We start from the raw sequence: 9,288 nt of genomic DNA, 5'->3' as shown, positions 1-9,288 counted from the left end.
GTACCTAACCTATCTTATTTGTTCCCTGCAGGAACAACAATCTTTATATTTAAATTTTCCCGAAGTTAATTTACCTTAAATTAATTGATTTTTTTCAAATACAGTTTATTCTGAGATAATTATGCCTTCTCAAATATATTTTGAAATAATATTTCTTTGACTTACGTATTTCAAAGCCTACTATTTTCTTAAGATGCATAACATTATTTATGATTTCTCTAGTTCCTTAATTTATTCTACACACTGCACTCTATTCCCTAATAAATATATCATACCACATATTCAAGATTTGTGGACCGAACATACACAAACACACATCAATTTCATTTAAATTCAATTTTTCACACTCTTTCAAACACAATTTGAAACATCACAAAGTCCAAAGATGTAACAGGAAAACCGTAGCATAGCTGCTGCAACTGAAACTGATAGTTTCAATGTTGAACTCATTATTGAGAGAAGACGCAGTGGATATTGTAATGATGGTGTAATGTTCCAGTCTCAGTTGTTACAGAAATAATTACAGTAACAGGCTAAAACCCAGCAGGATCCTCCCTGTGCGTTTTCCCGCTCTTTGCACTGATTGTTGCATATGCTTGAGATTATACAAGGCCCTCTCCATGTTCCACTTGGCCTCCCACAGATTGCTGCACCAATACTAACCTCTGCAAGCAAGGAAAATAAATATAACTAGATAATCACTGCTTCAGGAGAGTTAAAATGAAGGTATATAAATTAATTCCTTTATTTTTTTTAAGTTAATTAAAAAAACGGCTTATCCCTGCATTAATGGCGAATCTAGGATATTAAGTCAAGGGTATATTAATTATTATCGCCAGTATTATTATGTAGGATATAATAAAATATGAAATGAAATGTATGTAAAAAAAAACTCTGTATATATACTTATAATGAGAGAGAGGTGCTTTGTACCTCAAACTTCACAGTAGGTTTGAACCATATGGATGGAGAAAAGAAAAACATGATTAAGAAAAAAAAATCATTAAATGTTGCAAGGTAGATTTCGCTCAAATATTAGGGTTATTGGAAAAGAATAAGACATGGGTGATATGTTTATTGAGAAAATCATATAAATAAAAAATATGTTTAAATTTTTTTGATAAAAATTATCATATATAATAAATTTATCATTTCAAATAACCATTTTAAAAGTATCTACTTTAATTTTTTATCGATTGACCGTATACAATTTTACATTGAGACTGCAGAAAAATTAAACTCGTTTGATTCTGTGTTGACAAGTATAATTAAGAGGGAAGAATCTAACCTGGAAGAGAAAAGAGAAGAGCAAACCAAAAGAAGGCAAGGAAAGTGAATCGACGAATGCAAATAGCCATGTCAATTAACTTGCTAGTGTAAACTTAGAATTCTCTTAGAAGTTGGAAATAGAGAGAGGATATATATATATATATATATATATATATATATATATATATATATATATATATATATATATATATATATATATATATATATATATACGATAAGGATGTTATGAACTAGAAAAAAATAAATGAAAAATTGGCTGTAATTGCAAGGATCGGATTTTTCAAGTGTTGTTCATTTTCTTTTTTGTTCCTGGTTCTTGTTTTATTCGAGCAGCGTGTACAATTGTAAATCAAAGAAACGGCAAACGCATTCCAAATTTGAAGTTAGTGGGTCATTATCCAAAGTACATATGGCAACTTTTCAGGGAAGAAAAAGAGGCAAAGCCCTCTTGCTCTTAGTGTTCCCAAACGACTAGATTTTGTTTTTCGAGAGAGAATTAAACATAAATCAAAACTTTGCGAAGCCATTCCATAAGTGAAGAAAAAATTGACCATTCAAATATAAACATGGTAATAAGTTTGAACTGCAGTATGTTGTTGTTACAGTTACATCCAGATAAAAAAAACAGAATATAATGACTGAACTAACGAACTTTGAACAGATTGTCTACAATGATCATAACATATACTTTGATGGCTGTTGGAGAAGTTAAATGAAATGGGTTGCATTGTCTTTTCTATAATCATTGCTGGTATGTGCCAAGAAAATGAAAACAATTACTCCCCAAAATTAAGTATGGGAATTCGGTGCTTTTTATCTGCAAAACTATTGTATTGAGTAGGAGAAATGGGTTCCTAACCCGTATACACAAAATATTTACATAAAGATAACGTTCTTTTATATTTAAAGTCTCTCCCATTTATCTATGCTAACAAATTTTCTCATACGTTGTTATCTATTACACTAATAGAAATGAAAACATCATGCATATGCCGTTTCTTGATTTACTACTACGTTCAATAATCTTGTACTCCATTTATGAACACTATGTTGATATGTTGTATGCATGATAGTAACTACTTTGTTACATTGTTTTATGGATCATGAAGATAAGAAATCGAATACATGTTGGTATGTTAAGAACATGATGGTGTGTTGAGAACATGTTGGAGCCTCCATCACCCTGACGACCACGAGGAGTTCTCTCATCTGCTCTCATCCATTAATTGATGATCATCGCAAAAAGAGAAAACCACACACATAACATACAAACAAGCAAAAAGGGTAAGTTAGAGTAGAAAAAAATTTTATCATACCATTGCATACCATTTTCATAGTCAAAGATACATACATCGACCAATCATGTGATGAATCCCAAACAATACACTAAGACTCAAGACACGACTTATTCAGATACATATAATTAGTCGGATTCACCGGATGTTTGCACTTGTGGTGGCCTCTATTGCTCTACATAGCCAATTGCCAATGGGTTTCACCCTACCACTCACAAGGTTAGCCTTCAGAGATCTAAGGCCTCATGCTACTCTCACCACTTGAGTCAGTACACTCTACGTGAGACTAACTGACTCTTTAGAGTGCCAGGATGCAATCCTTACCTTGAATCATTACTAAATTATATAATGAGGCACCACCACGAATTTCGTGGAATTACGTCCTAAGTATAAGGCACCACCATGAGCTCCCACTAATAGGGGTCATGGAATTACGTCCTGACCAATGAGGTACCACCACGCAACCATCGTGGAATTACGTCCTAACCAATGAGGCATCACCATGAGATCTCACCTAAAGATTCATGGAATTACGTCCTGACCAATAAGGCACCACCATGAAACCATCGTGGAATTAAATCCTAACCACACCAGAAATCATGTCTCACCAACCAAATATGAAATAATATTGCGTATCAATCTCATTCCAATATATTATAAACCATCCAACCACATTTCATACGTATATCATGCCAAACTCATCAATTTCAGCTCAATTGTGTCTCATAAAATACTTATCATGCACATACTCAATCAGTTAAGATAGCCAACCAAACCAAGCCTTTGAAACACACTTATCAATTCACCACTGTCAATCTCGCTCAAGCTAAGGAACTCTCACTTAGGCGAGGAGAACCCCTCGCTCAAGCTGCCAGTTCTCGCCTAGGCGAGATTGCACACAGTGGGCACGTCGAGGTCTCACTCAAGCTAGCCCCTCTCGCTTAGGCGAGACTACTCTCACTCAAGTGAGTGGCCTTCGCTTAGGCGAGCCCTCAAAATAGAGAGGAGGGGATGAGCTGTTGTTGTTCTCGCTCAGCAAGAGCTCCTCGCTTAAGTGAGAGCTTTCGTTTTGATTGACCAACCCGCTCGCCTGGGCGAGCTCGGCAGAGCTCACGAATCTCTCTTTACGCAAAGACAGATTCACATCATCATAGCAGTACAATCAACACATTTTCATGCAACCAACAACTTATATCAATCACCCAGTACGTAAAGTCCACTAAACAAGCGTATAACTCATGAAAATAGTAAAGCCCTAGCTTCCCTTACCTGGAAAGAGCTAGCAAAGACTTTGACACCAAACAGCGGAGTACAGCAGCTTTAAGGGCAGATTCCAGAGCTGGAAAAATAGCAGAACAGATTTAAACGGCTTATCAAGACGAACCTTAGTTGGAACCATGAAAAATAAGCTGAAAGAGAAAGAGTATGAATTGAAAATTGACTTACGTGGGCAGAAAATGGGTTGAGCTAACTTGAAGACGAAAGGGGATTCAAAACCCTAGTAGAGCTCAGTTGAGAGAAGGGAGAGAGAAGGGAACTAGTTCGTTTTGAAGACGAAAGGGGATTCAAAACCCTAGCAGAGCTCAGTTGAGAGAAGGAAGAGAGAAGGGAACTAGTTTGTTTCTGGAAAAATAGAGGAATGAGTGAGTTAGGCTGCTCTAGGGGTTTTTTGGACACCATATGGGCCAGCCCTAGGCCCAACTAATTGGGACAGCCCTTTAAACTTTAGGGCAGAATTAAAGTGGGCCTTACAATAATAACCAGTAGCATAGGACTAATTTTATGTATATAAGCAAAGCTATTAAGCTTGTTCAAGACACCACTAATACTACACACAGAAGAAAAAAAAAGCATTTCAGAGTTTCGTCTTTTTTATTTTTCTCTCTTTGTGGAAGTTCTACGAGGCCAAATTATGTTGAGGAAGCTTGGTGCTTGGAGTGTTTCACATAGGTCCATCCATTTCTTAGTTCAATTTTGAGTTTAATTCTTTTTCTTCATATATATTCGTTACTCATTTCTTTCTCACCGTTCAATTTCCTACTTCTTTGTTTTTCCAACAAAAGTTGATTTTGATTGTTTAATGTGTGATTAATTGAAAATTGTTCTTGCATCTCAATACTGAATTTGGAATGAAAACATGCTAAATTCCAAAGATATAAAGCTTATCTTCTTTAATTCGAATATTTTTTGATTAGTAAGAGTAAAATCCAATTACATCAACTTCTAGTGACTCAAAATCTAATTTAGTGAGAAATTTTGGTTGTTCATCTGTGAATGCTCGGATTACAACCCAATAAGTAACTCAATTGAAAGATTGTGTCCTAATCTTGCATGACCTCTATTTATTATTCTATATTTGTACGGAAATTTCCTTTCACAATACATGTGCATTTTGTAAGGATTACTCTAATTTTAACCTCAGTGGCGGAACTTGAACAAAAATTTTAGGGGGGGCAAATTATATTTGTTATATATAAATTATTTTTTTTAATTAATTTTTTTTTCATTTCTTTACATTATTGCTCTATTCAAAACAAGCACTCATGACAATAGAATCCAAAACATTATGACAATAATATATATGAAAGAGTAACATAAAGTTTATCATCAACAATAATATATTAAAAAAATTACCTTTACTGAGAGTGCTCCTCTACGTTCTTTCAATGACTTCAAATCTTCAATAATTGAATCAGAACTAAAGCTAGTTGTAATATCTCTTTCCGCGAAAATCAACTCAATTACATGTAACAATGAAAACATATGAGCTAGGTTATCCACTTGTTTTTTACTAAAAAGATAGCACGGTAAGCAATATGCAACATCTTTTAATAGTGAATACTCTGACCATGAAGGAAATAAGCTAAACCATGTATACTAAAATCTTCTTGGATGATCATCTTTACCAGACAACAAGTAATTTTCTAGATGCATTTGATATGGACCCCATTTTAGATAAGTCCTCCATACCTCATTAATTTGATTTGGTGGGTACTAGCAACTTTGAATACGCTTCCCCGTATCACATTCTAAACCATTTTCAAATTCATTATATGTAACTTTAGGAACCTTAGAGAGTTGTTTTTCATTTTCTTCATTTTTTGGATTCTCATGAAATTTCTCAACTTTAGATGATGTAGATGTATTTTTTCATCTTCATCACAAACCTTCCTCTTGAAAAAAGAATAAATTTTTTTACTCTTTATCATAATTTTTCTAATATAAATTTGTCACCTCTCACCTATTTACGAAACGAAAATTATGAATATTTCAAATTAAATCTTAAAAACAAGACTCAATATTTTAAGAAAACTAATAACTTCTAAATGATTAATTTTCCTTACCTTAGAGTAGATTCCTAATCTTGCACTTCCCTTACACAACTTCAAAGCCTAAAATAGAACTTTATCTATACAAAGAAGAGTTTGATAAACAATTAGAGCATGATTTTATTATCTCTAACCGATAGAGATACGCCTAGAGTGTGGAAAAACTACTTACAAGAGGAAAACATATTGCTTCGAAAAAAAATGATAAAAAATGAACATACTCAAAAAAATAAATTGTTTGATCCAAAATATTTCTTAACTCCTCAATTTTGTCATAGTGCAATTTGATTTTGAAAATAATAAGAAATTGATAGTGAAAATTGAGATGAAAATAAGATGAGCGAAAGAGATGGAGATACGAAAGAGAGAGAAACCAAATAAAGAAATATAACAAATTATAATAGAGAGGAAAAAAGTGATTTTTAAATTTAAAAAAAAATCTTTTTTCAAACTAAATTAATTTAAATAAAATAATAATATATAAATATTTTTTTAAAATACATAAAAAATAAAATAAAATAAAAAATTCGTTGGAGGAGCCACGGCTCCCTATCATATATATGTTCTGCCACTGTAACCTCATTTTGATATTGTTTTAATTTTGTCTGGGGATTAACTTTCATAATACAGGCGTGATAGTGTCAGTGTTCGCATTTTTTAATTTTCATTTTAAATATAAATTCTTTAAAATAATAATTAAAGGTAAAATTAGAATAATGAAATATGGATATAGAAGAATATTTCTTTATATATATATATATATATATATATATATATATATTATGTTGCTTGTTTACGGTATGTTACTTTTGTATAACATTTCTACTTGTCTAACATCATATCATATATAACATTTCTGTACCTAAAATCATGAATATATTGTCTAACATTTCTATCTCATTAAAAGTATTTATTATTTGTTTTCTTAACATTTAAATCTCTTCTAGTATAATATATATTTATGGGTTAAATATATATTTGGTCCTTAACTTTCAGTGAATTTTAGAATTAGTAAATTTTAAAATTTTTAACCAATTTAGTCCTTCATCTTTCGAAATACATAGATTTAATCCTATTAATCAAATTTTGTTAAGTTTATTTGATATTTCAAACGCGTTTCATAATAGTATTTGACCTAACATTAAAGCAAAAATGTACAAACAGTATAAACAACTCAAATATAATCCTGAAATGTGTGCGAAACAACAAATAAACCTAACAAAATTTAATTAAAAGAACTAAATCCATGTATTTCGAAAGATGAAGGACTAAATTGGTCTAAAGTTTCGAAATAGACTAATTCTAAAATTCACTGAAAGTTAAAAGACCAAAAACATATTTAACCCTATATTTATTATAATAAAAAACACACACGCACAAAAGATTGCACGGGTTTTATACTAATTTTCAATCAAAGGAAAGACAACGTTAAATGTGTAAGGCCCACTTATGTTTTTGCCCTAATGTTTAAGGGCTGCCCTAAATTAGTTTAGGCCTAGGGCTGGCTCATAGGGTGCCAAAGACCCTAAAGCAGCCAAACTCTCTCATTTCTCTCACTTTGCCAACAACCACCTTACACTCTCAGAAGCTCTGCTAGGTTTTGCCTCTACTCCATTGCAAGCTAGTTCAACTTCGTTCTCCCTCCACGTAAGTTGGTCCCCAACTCATTCCTTTATTCTTTGGTTTGTTTTCGTGGTCCAGTTAGGTTTCACCTTAGTTCACGTGCTCAATCTATACCATTATCTTTTCAGCTCGCAAACCTGCTTCTGGAGCTATATTGCTCAACTGTTAAGTGTTGGTGTCCCTTACTAGCCTATTTCCAGGTACGGGAAGCTAGGGTTCTTTAAGTTTTGTGGCATATGGCTTATTTTATTGGTGAATCGTGTTTTAAATGCTTGATTGATGTTGTGCGTGCATGAAATCTGAGTTTTTGGAATGATGCTCGCGTGAAAATAGAAGTGACTTGTTAAACTCGCCTAGGCGAGTGTGTCTTTCGCCCAAACGAGGAGCTCTCGCCTAAGCGAGAATAACAGTGGCTTGCCCCCTCCTCTGTTTCGAGTTGTCACCTGAGCGAAGGCCTCTCGCCTGAGCGAGTGTAATCTCGCCTGAGCGAGATAGGCTAGCTTGAGCGAGAAGTCGAGGTGCCCACTGCTCGGAAACTCGCCAAGGTTAATGTTGTTAGCTTGAGTGAGGGATCCCTCTCGCCTGAGCGAGAGCTGCTAGCTTGAGCGAGGTTAACAACAGTGTGTTTGGAGGATTGTATATTTCTATAGCTGCAGTGTTTTATGGCATGATTTACTTGATTTGTTCCCTTCAAAGTATGAAATATGTGGATATGCATGAAATCTCTGATTGTGTGGGCTTGATTGATGAGTTTGGCATGATCTTGGCATGTAACAAGTATGGGATGGTTGGTAATAAATGTTGACATGGAAATTCGTATGTATGATGACTTATGTTGGTTGGAGGAACATGATTTTGATATAGTCAGGATGTAATTCCACGACAGTTTCGTGGTAATGTCTCATTTGGTCAGGACGTAATTCCATAAATCTCTAGGTGAGATATCATGGTGGTGCCTCATTGGTCAGGACGTAATTCCATGATGATTGCGTGGTGGTGCCTCATTTGGTTAGGACGTAATTCCATGACCCTTGTTAGTGGGAGCTCATGGTGGTGCCTCATACTTAGGACGTAATTCCACGAAATTTGTGGTGGTGCCTCATTATATAATTTAGTAAGGATTCAAGGTAAGGATTGCATCCTGACACTCTAAAGAGTCAGTTAGTCTCACGTAGAGCATACTAACTCAAATGGTGAGAGTAGTAGGAGGCCTTAGATCTTTGAAGGCTAACCTGGTGAATGGTAGGGTGAAATCCATTGCCAATTGGCTCTGCAGAGAAGTATAGGCCACCAAAAGTGCAAGCATCCAGTGAATCTGACTAATTATATGTATCTAGATAAGTGGTGTCTTGAGTTTTAGTGTATTGTGTGTAAGTCATCACATGATTGGTTGATGCATGTATCTTTGACTATGAAATTGTATGCAATTGTATGATAAAATGTTTTCCACTCTAGCTTACCCTTTCCGCTTGTTGTATGTTCTATGTAGTTTTCTCTCTTTGCGATGATCATCAATTTATTTATGGGAGCATATGCAAAAACTCCTCGTGGTCAATAGGGTAATAGAGATTTCGCTGCATAGTCTATCCGGGTTGAATTCCGCTGATTTGAGTTTTCTTTTAAAGCTAGACTTGGACTTTATTTTGCATCGTGATGTGCCCTAGTTCATTCTTGGTTTCTTTTGGATAACTGTAAGAAGTAGTGATTATACGCCATGACCTTGCTTCATATAATTTTCTGTGTAACATTTC

This window comes from Vigna unguiculata, chromosome 11, assembly GCF_004118075.2.
Source record: "Vigna unguiculata cultivar IT97K-499-35 chromosome 11, ASM411807v1, whole genome shotgun sequence".
Lineage (NCBI taxonomy): Eukaryota > Viridiplantae > Streptophyta > Magnoliopsida > Fabales > Fabaceae > Vigna > Vigna unguiculata.
The sequence above is the reverse complement of the archived record's forward strand: the minus strand, read 5'-3'. Positions refer to the sequence as shown.